This window comes from Schistocerca serialis, chromosome 7 (assembly GCF_023864345.2).
Source record: "Schistocerca serialis cubense isolate TAMUIC-IGC-003099 chromosome 7, iqSchSeri2.2, whole genome shotgun sequence".
In the NCBI taxonomy this organism is placed as follows: domain Eukaryota; kingdom Metazoa; phylum Arthropoda; class Insecta; order Orthoptera; family Acrididae; genus Schistocerca; species Schistocerca serialis.
In genome coordinates, this window is record NC_064644.1 from 87954694 (window position 1) to 87966984 (window position 12291).

The 12291-nt window shown below is 44.1% G+C and overlaps 1 protein-coding gene across 6 annotated transcripts in view; it reads left to right on the forward strand.

Annotated features, from left to right (window-relative positions):
- LOC126412113 (zinc transporter 1) overlaps window positions 1-12291 on the forward strand; it is a 652968-nt gene that overhangs the window by 510921 nt on the left and 129756 nt on the right. Inside the window, exon 1 of one of the 6 annotated variants that reach the window (XM_050081549.1) lies at window positions 5939-5978. The exons of the other annotated variants lie outside the window; for them this stretch is intronic. The gene's annotated coding sequence lies outside the window, so the exon portion shown is untranslated. Of the gene's footprint in view, window positions 1-5938; window positions 5979-12291 lie in introns of those variants that run through there. 6 annotated transcript variants of the gene reach the window in all.

Here is a 12291-nt window from a genome sequence, read left to right on the forward strand (position 1 = left end):
AAGCAGTAAAGGAAACAAAAGAAAAATTCGGAATAGGTATTAAAATCCATGGAGAAGAAATAAAAACTTTGAGGTTCGCCAAAGACATAGTAATTCTGTTAGAGACAGCAAAAGACTTGGAAGAACATTTGAACGGAATGGACAGTGTCGTGAAAGGAGGATATAAGATGAACGTCAACGAAAGCAAAACAAGGATCATGGAATGTAGTCGAATTAAGTCGGGTGATGCTGAGGGGATTGGATTAGGAAATGAGACACTTAAGTAGTAAAGGAGTTTTGCTATTTGGGGAGCAAAATAACTGATGATGGTCGAAGTAGAGAGGATATAAAATGTAGACTGGCAATGGCAAGGAATGCGTTTCTGAAGAAGAGAAATTTGTTAACATCGAGTATCGATTTAAGTGTCAGGAAGTCGTTTCTGAAAGTGTTTGTATGAAGTGTAGCCATGTATGGAAGTGAAACATGGGCGATAAATAGTTTAGACAAGAAGAGAATGGAAGCTTTCGAAATTTGGTGCTACAGAAGAATGCTGAAGATTAGATGGGTAGATCACATAACTAATAAGGAGGTATTGAATAGAATTGGGGAGCAGAGGAGTTTGTGGCACAACTTGACAAGAAGAAGGGACCGGTTGGTAGGACATGTTCTGAGACATCAAGGGATCACAAATTTAGCATTGGAGGGCAGCGTGTAGGGTAAAAATCGTAGAGGGGGACCAAGAGATGAATACACTAAGCAGATTCAGAAGGATGTAGGTTGCAGTAAGTACTGGGAGATGAAGCAGCTTGTACAGGATAGAGTAGCATGGAGAGCTGCATCAAACCAGTCTCTGGACTGAAGACCACAGGTCGGTTTGAAGGAACGAAGCAGTTAGAGAGGCGGGCTTCTAGCTATGTTACTGGTAGATTTGAGCAACACGTAAGTGTTACGGAGAAGCTTCGCGAACTCAAATGGGAATCCTTCGAGGGAAGACTACGCTCCTTCCGCGACCTACTACTGCGGAAATTCAGAGAACCGGTATTTGAGGCCGACTGCAGAACGACTCTTTTACCGCCAACATACATTATCCGTAAGGATCACGAAAGTAAAATGCGAGAAATTAGGCTGTTACGGAGGTTTTTACACAGTCGTTTTCTCCTTTGCTCTGTTCGCGAGTGAAACATGAAAGGAAATGACTATAGTAGGAGTCGACGATGGCGGTCGAGTTTAGGCCTGTTCTGCGCACCTACGTCACGTATTCTCCGACGTTCAGTGAGCGTTCAGCAGTGTTCTGGGCGCTCTGTGTGGCGGTAAGTGATAAATTCTGCACAAGCAAGCGAGCGACATAATTTGCAGGATACACGCTTACTTCAAGCAGAAACCAAGTGCATGCGCGTCCCGTATCGGTCGCTCGGAATCGTCAACAATGCAGTCCCCGTCTGTGCCTCAACATGCGCGAACCGCCATCGTTCGTGGATCGGACTATAGCAGAGGGTACCTTCGGCTGTCAGCCGCAAGGTGGCTTGCGGAGTAGATTTGAAGAGCGCGCGAATTGTAGCCAGCAGCCTGCTCCCAGGATGGTAGCTGTAGTGTGTCTGATAATCAGTTAGTGGCTTCACTTAGGTATGGAATACCTGCTGACACTCGTGCACGCTCTTTGTTGCCGATTTGACGCCTTTATGGACGCTGGAAGAGGTGTGACTCCGTATTAACGTGATGACTCCTGCGGATGACGATGTTTTTTCTTTTTGTCCTGTGCCTTGTGTCGCGTCCACGCGGACCCTGACCCCAGCTGAGCTGAGCCGAGCTGACCTCACCTGAGCCGGCACAGTTTGCGCCGCTGTAGCGTATCGGCCGCCACGCCCGCCTGCCTCCGTGTTGTTTGCGTCGGTGTCTCGCGTTGTGTCCGGTGACCTCCAGCCGGCTGCGCGCAGCCCACCCACCCACTGGTGCTCCACACTTCGTGGAGGAAATGGCGCACGTTTAGCCCTCGAGGACCAGTCGTTTCTGCTTGAATTTTAATTTTTTTTTAAGTGCTCTTGTCTTCAGCATGAAACCATCAATGCTATTGTGAAACAAACACCTAGTGTTACACTGACGTATTTCACTTCCAGCGTACAAAGCAACAGTCAGCGCGAGGATTGTGCTACGTGGCTGTACGATACGGTGTAGTGTTTCTTTTTTTATTTTTAGATAGTGCCCGTATTGAGGAGATCAGTGACAGTCAAAGTCAATATAAAGCTGAGTTTGTTCAAATGGCTCTGAGCACTATGGGACTTAACTTCTGAGGTCATCAGTTCCCTAGAACTTAGAACTACTTAAACCTAACTAACCTAAGGACAGCACACACATCCATGCCCGAGGCAGGATTCGAACCTGCGACCGTAGCGGTCGCGCGGCTCCAGACTGTAGCGCCTAGAACCGCTCGACTGCTTCGGCCGGCTGCTGAGTTTGTACCATGACTGGGGCAGTAAGTAGTTTTAATACATAAGTCATTAAATTTTATGCCCAGTTTTGCTTTTTATTTAGGACTATAATTTTACGCTTTATAAGTACATGGAAGTTTCGAGATGTCGGATTGTGTCTACGGAACACATGGATTGGCTTTTAAATATTCCACATGAAATGGTCGGTGGTTGAAAACTGTGTGTCCTTGTGGTATTCGCTGCTGGCTCTGGTGATAAAGATAATTATCGTGGAAAGTTTTAAAATTATGTTCGAGAAAGAATCTTTCAACTCACAACAATTGATTGTATACTTTTTGCGAATTTGTTCTTGTATTCGTTGCTTGCTGGTTTTTCTTTGCGAAAAAATGTAATTTGTATTTTCTCATATTCTTGGGACTCAGAGGGTTTAACAGCAGCCGGCTTAGTTAAAACTCGTGAAGGTACTTTTTTTTACTTTATTTATTTATTGAACCTGGCAAGATTAGGGCCATGAGGCCCTCTGTTACATCTAACCAGGCATTCTACTTATTTTACATTCATGTGTTTTCGTAGGCATGTTAAACTACATCTAGTACAGAAAGTGAAATAAACAATTACAAAGGCACACTTGGAAAAAATACATATAGAGTTTATATTCATAGATGATAAGTACTGTTATAATTAGACATTATGAAAGAGAGAGATTGTAGATAGGAGTGCTAGCAGCAGGGAGTATGAGGGAGACTGATGGTGAAGGGAGGAGAAGAATAGAGACATGGTGAAACGTAGTTAAGGAAATATAAAGGAAAAGAATATTGTAGAACAAAAGCAAACTGATGCTTTTCATTTATTATTATAATGTTGTTCTACCAAGAACCGACGGAAGATTCTGTTAAAGGAAAAGAAGATTGCGTGGCTAATAGAGATAGATGATGAAGAGAAAGGAGCAAGATAGGAGACAGTAGCTTTGCTATTTGACAGAAGGAGACTGCCCCCTGCCCTGTAATGTATTGCTTGCTCTGGTCCAGATGGAAGGTACGAGGTGTGTACGTCGTAATGGCTCCCTCGGCTGTGTCGCTGGACGTTTGATCGAAGTATCCAAAGTGGTTATTTCTTTCCGTGCAGGTTTCGTGCTCGCCTATTGGATTCCCATGCGTGTCGTTAACCTCAACCCACGGGCCTGAATCGTCAGTATGTCCAACAGCACTTTAGCCTTCGTATTACAGAAATGCGTCTTGGAAAGCAACCTGTTGCCGCCAAGTTTGTCCCACGACTCATGAGTCAAGACCAAAAAGACCTTCACCTCCCAATATGTAAAGAGCTTTTGGGTCGCGCAAATGAGAACAAGATGATCCTTAGGAACATGATAACTGGTGATGAAAAGTGTGTCTACGGTTATGATGTTCAGACCAAGGTTCAATGGGTCGGGAAAAGCTCTCCAAGACAAAAAAAAGCTCGTCAGGTCAAATGTCAGAGCCATGGCGATAGTTTTCTTTGACTTTGAAGGATTAGTTCATCCTGAGTTCGTGCCACAGAGACAAACTGTTCATAGATGGTACTATCGGGGATGCGTTGCGACGCCTGTGAGAAAATGTGAGAAAGAAACGGCCTGAAATGTGGCGGGACAGTTCATGGCTCTTGCACCAAGATAACGTACCCGCACATTCATCCCCGCTGATGCCTGCACAAAACACGAAACCATTGTGTGCCTCATCCTCCGTTCTCTGGAGACCTGGTCCCTGCGGACTTCCCTTATTTCCAAAGTTGAAAACCCCGCTGAAATGACGAAGATTTACAGCGATAGGCGAGATAAAAGAAAGTTCTCAGAGAGTGAGTGCTTCGCGCGATCCAGCATGTGGCGTAATAAGACTGCTTCCGGGAGTGGAAATGGCATTGGGAGCGGTGTCAATTGTGGAGGAGAGTGTTTCGAAGGAGACCATTCGCTATAAGTAAAATGTAAGTGTAGAAAAATTTTGTGGACAAAGTTCCGGAATTTTTTTTGAACAGAACTCGTATACCCTTTTGTCAGTTTACTGCGATGCGTATAGTTCTACTATTTACACTGAAGAAACTGGCACACCTGTCTAATATCGTGTAGGTTCCCCGCGAGCAAGCAGAGGTGACGCAACACGACGTGGCATGGACTCGACTAATGTCTGAAATAGTGCTGGATGCAGTTGACACAATGAATCCTGCAGAACTGTCCTTACGTACGTGGGGGTGGAGATCTCTTCTGAGCAGTACGTTGCAAGGCACCCCAGATCTGCTCAATAATGTTCATGTCTGGGGAGTTTGGTGGCCAGTGGAAGCGCTTAAACTCAGAAGAAGTCCCTTAGCATTACCTGATTAAATTCGACCACATGCCATTACCCTTGTTTTACTTTTGGTGATGCTCATCTTATAACCTCTTTTTCAGTATATCCATTCTTCTCAAATGCTCTTCAAAATGGTTCAAATGGCTCTAAGTACTATGGTACTTAACATCTGAGGTCATCAGTCCCCTAAACTTAAAGCTTCTTAAACCTAACTAACCTAAGGACATCACACACATCCATGCCCGAGGCAGGATTCGAATCTGCGACCGTAGCGGCAGCGTGGTTCCGGACTGAAGCGCCCAGAACCGCTCGGCCACCACGGCCGGCCTCAAATGTTCTTCCAAGCCCTTTGCTGTCTCTGACAAAATTATAGTGCTGTCAGCAAATTACAATAATTTCATTTCTTCTCACTCAATTTTAATTCCTTTTCGTAAACTTCTCGCAACTTCCCTTTATTGCTTACTCACCGAGCGAGCCGGCCGGGTGGCAGAGATGTTATAGGCGCTACAGTCTGGAACCGCGCGACCGCCACGGTCGCAGGTTCGAATCCTGCCTCGGGCATGGATGTGTGTGATGTCCATACGTTAGTTAAAGACTCATGACCTCAGATGTTACGTCCCATAGTGCTCAGAGCCATTTGAACCGTTTTCACCGAGCGAGGTGGCGCAGTGGTTAGCATGGTGGACTCGGATTCGGGAGGACGACGGTTCAAACCCGCGTTCAGGCATCCTGATTTAGGTTTTCCGTTATTCGCCGAATTCGCTTCAGGCAAATGCCGGGATGATTGCTTTGAAAGGGCACGGCAGAGTTCCTTACCTATCCTTCCCTAATGCTATGGACCGATGGCCTCTCTGTTTGCTCCCCTTCCCCATATCAACCAAACAACCTATTTCTTGCTCAATGTACAAGATGAATAGCATTCTGGATAGTTTAAGTACCTTCTCAACTACTGTCTTTCATTTTGGACTACTTGATTGTTACACACACACACACACACACACACACACACACACACACACACACACACACACCTTTTCCTTTCTCTCGTATTTCGGACGCTGGAGTAGGTGGCAGGTGCAGGCATAAGCAGACACGCACAGTAGGTCTAAAATTTAGGTGTAGAGGGAGGACGTGTCACCGATCCGCCAGTAGGGATAATCCGCAGGTGCAACAGACGGCAGTAATCCCGGGACCCGAGGCTCTTGTGTACCAGTCAGTCGGACGAGGCAGCCCGGCCGAAGCGACGCCACTTCGACAGGTCAGCTAACGCTCATGCTCTGTTGCTTTTTCTTATTTTCAATTGCCGCCAGGCGATTAGTCTAGCCTGTTCATTACTTCTTCTTGCAGTACTGAATCGTCTTTTACAAACAACGATTCTTTCTTTCTTTTCATTGGTCTTATAGGTGGTTTCATGCGATCCTCCAAGATTTCCCCTGCTATGCCAGCCTCATCTTACAGTAGCACATCAACATCCCGAATTATTTGTTGTGTGTGCTAAAATCACAATCGTCCCCTACGATTTCTCTTCTCTACAGGCCCATCTACTGTCGTGCAAGTTATTGCCTGATGACTCCACACATGTCGTATCATCGTGTCCTTCCTAGGCCTCTGCCTAATTGTATTAGACTTGTTTGTATTACTCACGGGTCGAAACCCGCGCAGTCGTTTACGAAACACGATGTCTCGACAGTGTTCCCTGCCGTCATCTTAAAGTGATACCCTACAGTTCCAGACTTTCTAGATTTACAGGTAAGATGTCGAAATATCGTCTATCGTAAACTACTACACCCAGCTGGGCACCCGAGAGCACCACAAGCTGTTTATTCGCCTGGGACGTCTTCCTTGCGTGTGCTACTCTGGTTCTCAGTACCTTCTTGTTTCGTCTGCCACGTTTTATTTTGCTCCCAAGGTAGCAGGATTTCATCATTTCATCTACGATGTAATCCCCAGTTTTGATGTTGAGTTTATTGGAAATCACATTTCCAATACTACTCATTACTTTCGTCTTTGGTTTACTCTCAATCCATAGCTCAATAGACAGGTCACTCCGTTCAACAGGTCCGCTAATTCTTCACTTTCACAGAGGATAGAAATATAAGCAGCAGTTCTAATCAGTTCTACCCAGAGATGGGTACATATTTTACAGAAAGTTTCATAATAGCGCTGACTTCCAGTGTGTAGCTCGTGTTTAACATAAGACACAGACTGACGGTCACGTCAAGATTTCTAGTTGCTGGGGCAACATTCCAGTCGTTGACCTTGGCAACAATAAATGCGGCAGATACATTATTTATGATAAATAACATCGACTGTTACAAGCAATACTTTTATTAAATGAATCAGAAGTACTCAGTCTTTCACAAAATAAAAGGTTAAAAAATAATGTGGAAGGAAGTGAATGCGAACCTGCTACCTTTCTTTTCACAGTTCATGAGCTCTCGACGTTATGACAACAAATGTGTCTCCGTATAGCGTACAGATTGTCTAAAGAATGTATCTAAAAGTGTCATTATTTAATATTTACTTTGTAAACTGTACCAAAAGAACACGATTTTGATATTTCATCATTGTGCCGTAGCATTGAAACGGTACACTTTCTTAGAGTACGAATTATAACACTAGAAACATAAACTACACGAAATCTTTACCCAACGATGTGTAGTTTCCTGTCACTTTATTACAACAAATCGTAGCTAAGACAACGCATTTTTAAGAGAGCTTCAACTTGTTGGTGCTTTGAAGCGGTTTATATTCATACCACGTTCTCTACGGGAAAGTAAACCCAAGAAATACGATGTTACCGACATACAATATGGCGGCCGCTTTGTCCTGCTTGTGACGTACAACCAAGTCGCATCTCACTGGTCACGTTTCTCTGAACGAGACAAAAGACTGACGTGCCAGATTCTTTATTTCACGCCCCGCAGTGTACTTGAACGTGGAATTTCACGCTGTGACGTCACCAGTTCCTCGCCCACTCACGTTTTCATGTTTCTTGAGATCCACGAACGTTTTCGTGTCTCGTGGGAGAACGGATTTAGGCTTCTGTGCTCCATTGTTATCGTCCCATCTTGGTTCCGGTACGTATTGCAGATCACTCGTACTTGTTTACTGTGCATACCTATGTTTTCTGAGAGTTTCGGACATTTCAACTTGTACAACAAAGCACTGGCCAGCCCTGATGGTCGCAACCAACTTTTGGTCACGTGGTATCAGCTTCCATTTCAGAGCAGCCTGCGTTTTAGCTCGGAGTGTACGCGTGGAACGGAAGATCACGGGAAATGTATTTGTAGACACGCGATACGGCTTGCTAGCAGTATCAGTCAGCATGAGCACACAATCCCCACCAGTTTTGACGAGCTGCGGCACACTAATCGGAGTCACTTGAAAATAACTCGTGTAGAAAGGATTTCCATCACTACACGTCCGTTTTTGAAAATATCGTTGTCAAACGTCACGACGCGGAGTCCGTTTCGGATCTGGTAACTAGTTACAACTTTTGAAAACAAAAGAAATATTATTTATACGTGTGAAAACGACGACGGGAAGATGAGGGAAACTTTAGATTATATGGAACGTTGCCGACAACCATTGTTCCCATGCGCCATTCGCGAATGGAACAATGAAAGGGCAGTGAGGTTGAGGGGTGTTAGTGGTACAGTGGTACCAGAAGTAACCTCCACTACACACCGTAAGAGATTTAAGAAGTATGGATGTAGATGTAACATAACGAGTAATTATATCTACCGGGTGATCAAAAAGTCAGTATAAATTTGAAAACTGAATAAATCACGGAATAATGTAGATAGAGAGGTACCAATTGACACACATGGTTGGAATGACATGAGGTTTTATTAGAACCAAAAAAATACAAAAGTTCAAAAAATGTCCGACAGATGGCGCTTCATCTGATCAGAATAGCAATAATTAGCATAACAAAGTAAGACAAAGCAAAGATGGTGTTCTTTACAAGAAATGCTCAATATGGCCACCATCATTTATCAACAATAGCTGTAGTCGAGGAATAATGTTGTGAACAGCACTGTAAAGCATGTCCGGAGTTATGTTGAGGCATTGGCGTCGGATGTCGTCTTTCAGCATCCCTAAAGATGTCGGTCGATCACGATACACTTGTGACTTCAGGTAACTCCAAAGTCAATAATCGCACGGACTGAGGTCTGGGGACCTCGGAGGCCAAGCATGACGAAAGTGGCGGCTGAGCACACGATCATCACCAAACGACGCGCGCAAGAGATCTTTCACGCGTCTAGCAATATGGGGTGGAGCGCCATCCTGCATAAACATCGTACGTTCCAGCAGGTGTTTATCAGCCAGGCTGGGGATGATGCGATTCTGTAACATATCGGCGTACCTCTCACCCGTCACGGTAGCAGTTACAAAACCAGAATCACGCATTTCCTCGAAGAAAAAAGGCCCGATAACGGTAGACGTGGTAAATCCAACCCATTCCGTGACTTTGTCGTCGTGCAGTGGAGTTTGCACGACAGTTCTAGGATTTTCGGTAGCCAAAATTCTTCAGTTGTGGGCGTTGACAGACCCTCGGAGCGTGAAATGAGCTTCGTCGGTCCACAACACGTTACTCCACCAATCATCATCTTCCGCCCACACCGCAAATGCCCTCCGCTTCACTAAATCGCCAGGTAACAGTTCATGATGCCAATGGATTTTGTACGGATAGCATCGGAGGGTACGCCTCAGTGCCAACCAAACAGTAGTGTATGGAATACCGGTGCGACGTGCGACTCCACGAGTGCTGACTTCCCCATGTACATACGAACCCGCTACAGTCTCCATTTCTTCCTGAACTGTCTCAGGAGCATTACGCCTTGTGCTCGGTCGGCCACTACGGGGTCTATCGTCTAAGCAACCCGTGGCTTCAAACGTCGAAATCATTCTCGCCACAGCTGCATTTGTCAACGGACCTTTACCCGTTCGAATCCCCTTCCTATGGCGAAAGGATAGTAACGCTGAACTAGCACATTCCCCATTCTGATAACACAGCTTCACTAAAAGCGCCTTTTCAGGTAACGTCAACATGCTGCGACTGCTGGCGCATCTGATTCTCTCTCTCTCTCTCTCTCTCTCTCTCTCTCTCTCTCTCTCTCTCTCTCTCTCTCTCTCTCTCTCTCATTACAGCTCCTTTTATACATGATTGTCATGCGCAGTCACTGACGTTTTGCTGTCAAGCACCATCTGTCAGACATTTTGTACACTTTTTTTTTTTTTTTGTTCTAATAAAACCCCATGTCATTTAAAGTATGTGTGTCAATTTTTACCCCTCTATCAACATTATTCTGTGGTTTATTAAGTTTTCAAAGTTATACTGACTTTTTGATCACCCAGTACATGCGCTCTTCGAAAGCCATGTTATGGTGTGTAGCGAGGGTTACTTCTTATACCTCCATTAACCCCCACTTTCCTATTTGTTTGTTGTTGTGATCTTCAGTCCTGAGACTGGTTTGATGCAGCTCTCCATGCTACTCTATCCTGTGCAAGCTGCTTCATCTCCCAGTACCTACTGCAACCTACATCCTTCTGAATCTGCTTAGTGTATTCATCTCTTGGTCTCCCTCTACGATTTTTACCCTCCACGCTGCCCTCCAATGCTAAATTTGTGATCCCTTGATGCCTCAAAACATGTCCTACCAACCGATCCCTTCTTCTAGTCAAGTTGTGCCACAAACTTCTCTTCTCCTCAACCCCATTCAATACCTCCTCATTAGTTACGTGATCTACCCACCTTATCTTCAGCATTCTTCTGTAGCACCACATTTCGAAAGCTTCTATTCTCTTCTTGTCCAAACTGGTTATCGTCCATGTTTCACTTCCATACATGGCTACACTCCATACAAATACTTTCAGAAACGACTTCCTGACACTTAAATCTATACTCGATGTTAACAAACTTCTCTTCTTCAGAAACGATTTCCTTGCCATTGCCAGTCTACATTTTATATCCTCTCTACTTCGACCATCATCAGTTATTTTGCTCCCCAAATAGCAAAACTCCTTTACTACTTTAAGTGTCTCATTTCCTAATCTAATCCCCTCAGCATTACCCGATTTAATTTGACTACATTCCATTATCCTCGTTTTGCTTTTGTTGATGTTCATCTTATATCCTCCTTTCAAGACACTGTCCATTCCGTTCAACTGCTCTTCCAAGTCCTTTGCTGTCTCTGACAGAATTACAATGTCATCGGCGAACCTCAAAGTTTTTACTTCTTCTCCATGAATTTCCTATTTATATTTGCGAATATTACGTGGAAAGAACAAACATCGGTAACCATTCGTTCGAGCTACAAATTTCCTGATTTTTTTCCCACGGTTGTAGTCATTTCGCAACATGAGAATTGCGCTCTCATTTAAATAAATGGCGAAAGAGTCACTCTACAGGAATAGTGAAACGAACCCTATCGTACAGGACCGTGTGCCACAAAGGGTGCAGATTCACCACGAGATGGGGAAACTCTCAGGCGTCTATTGTCTACCGAGGTGCGAGTGAGACAGACGAGAACCTAAATCATAGGGAAACCCAGTAGAAGCCGTCTGTGGTCAAGTAGACGTAGCAGTGTTAAATATGGCGGACCTAATTTCGGCCATAAAGGGAAACATGAAAACTACTTAATCCTGTAGTAATCCAGGGAATGAAGCCAAAGTAATTTTAATCTATCATCCTTCATAAATTTTCATGGTGATCCCAATAAAACTTGAATATTGATCATATCTATAATAATTTAGGATTTACTGATAAAGTGAAATTAACAAGTTTTGTAAAAAACATCTGGATGCTAAAATCTGAACGCTTTGGTCGATCTGAACGATCGACATTTCATATAGAAGCGCATCATTAAAATGACAGACGTTGTAAATATCACCTCTGTAACTTTATTTGTTTAAAAGATATACTAAATTTAAATTACCAGTATTTTGAGTTAATCATCAGATCATTATTTCCTCCACACAAAATGATAGCATGACACCTGATTGAATCATTAAGTAATAGAATATTTATTGTAAAGCTTGGTGCATAATAGTCACTTTTGTTGTTTATTTACTTATCAGAAAGCACATTGTAGCAAGGCTATTGGCCGTGGCATTCAAAGATAAAAATAATTTGTATTGGTTTTATGTAAAAGAATTCAACGTTTATTATGTAACGGATACTATGGTTTCTTTATTTAGAACGTACAAGTGGTCAAGTTTTGATTATTTAAATATGTTAAAATGTAAAAGAATGTAGAATACGCTGTAGCCAATCAGATGGACGGCTTCAGTAGAGGGAACTGCCCTAGTCAGTTGAGCGAAGATGTTCGGCGCGCGGGAAACGCGGCCGGGGGCGGGCAGAGGGACAGTGCTGGTGCAGATGCGATAGCGAACAGTTCGTCTGGTCTAGACGCGAAAGCGGACGGTCGGCCTTTAGACAGCTAGGAAGTGAAACGACTTAGAAAATTTCGCGTTGTGTGGTATCGCGGGACTTAGTTTCTGACCGGTGAGCAGCCGAGCGCCTGGTGTGAACTCTTAACTTCTCGTGTAAATGACGAGGTGGA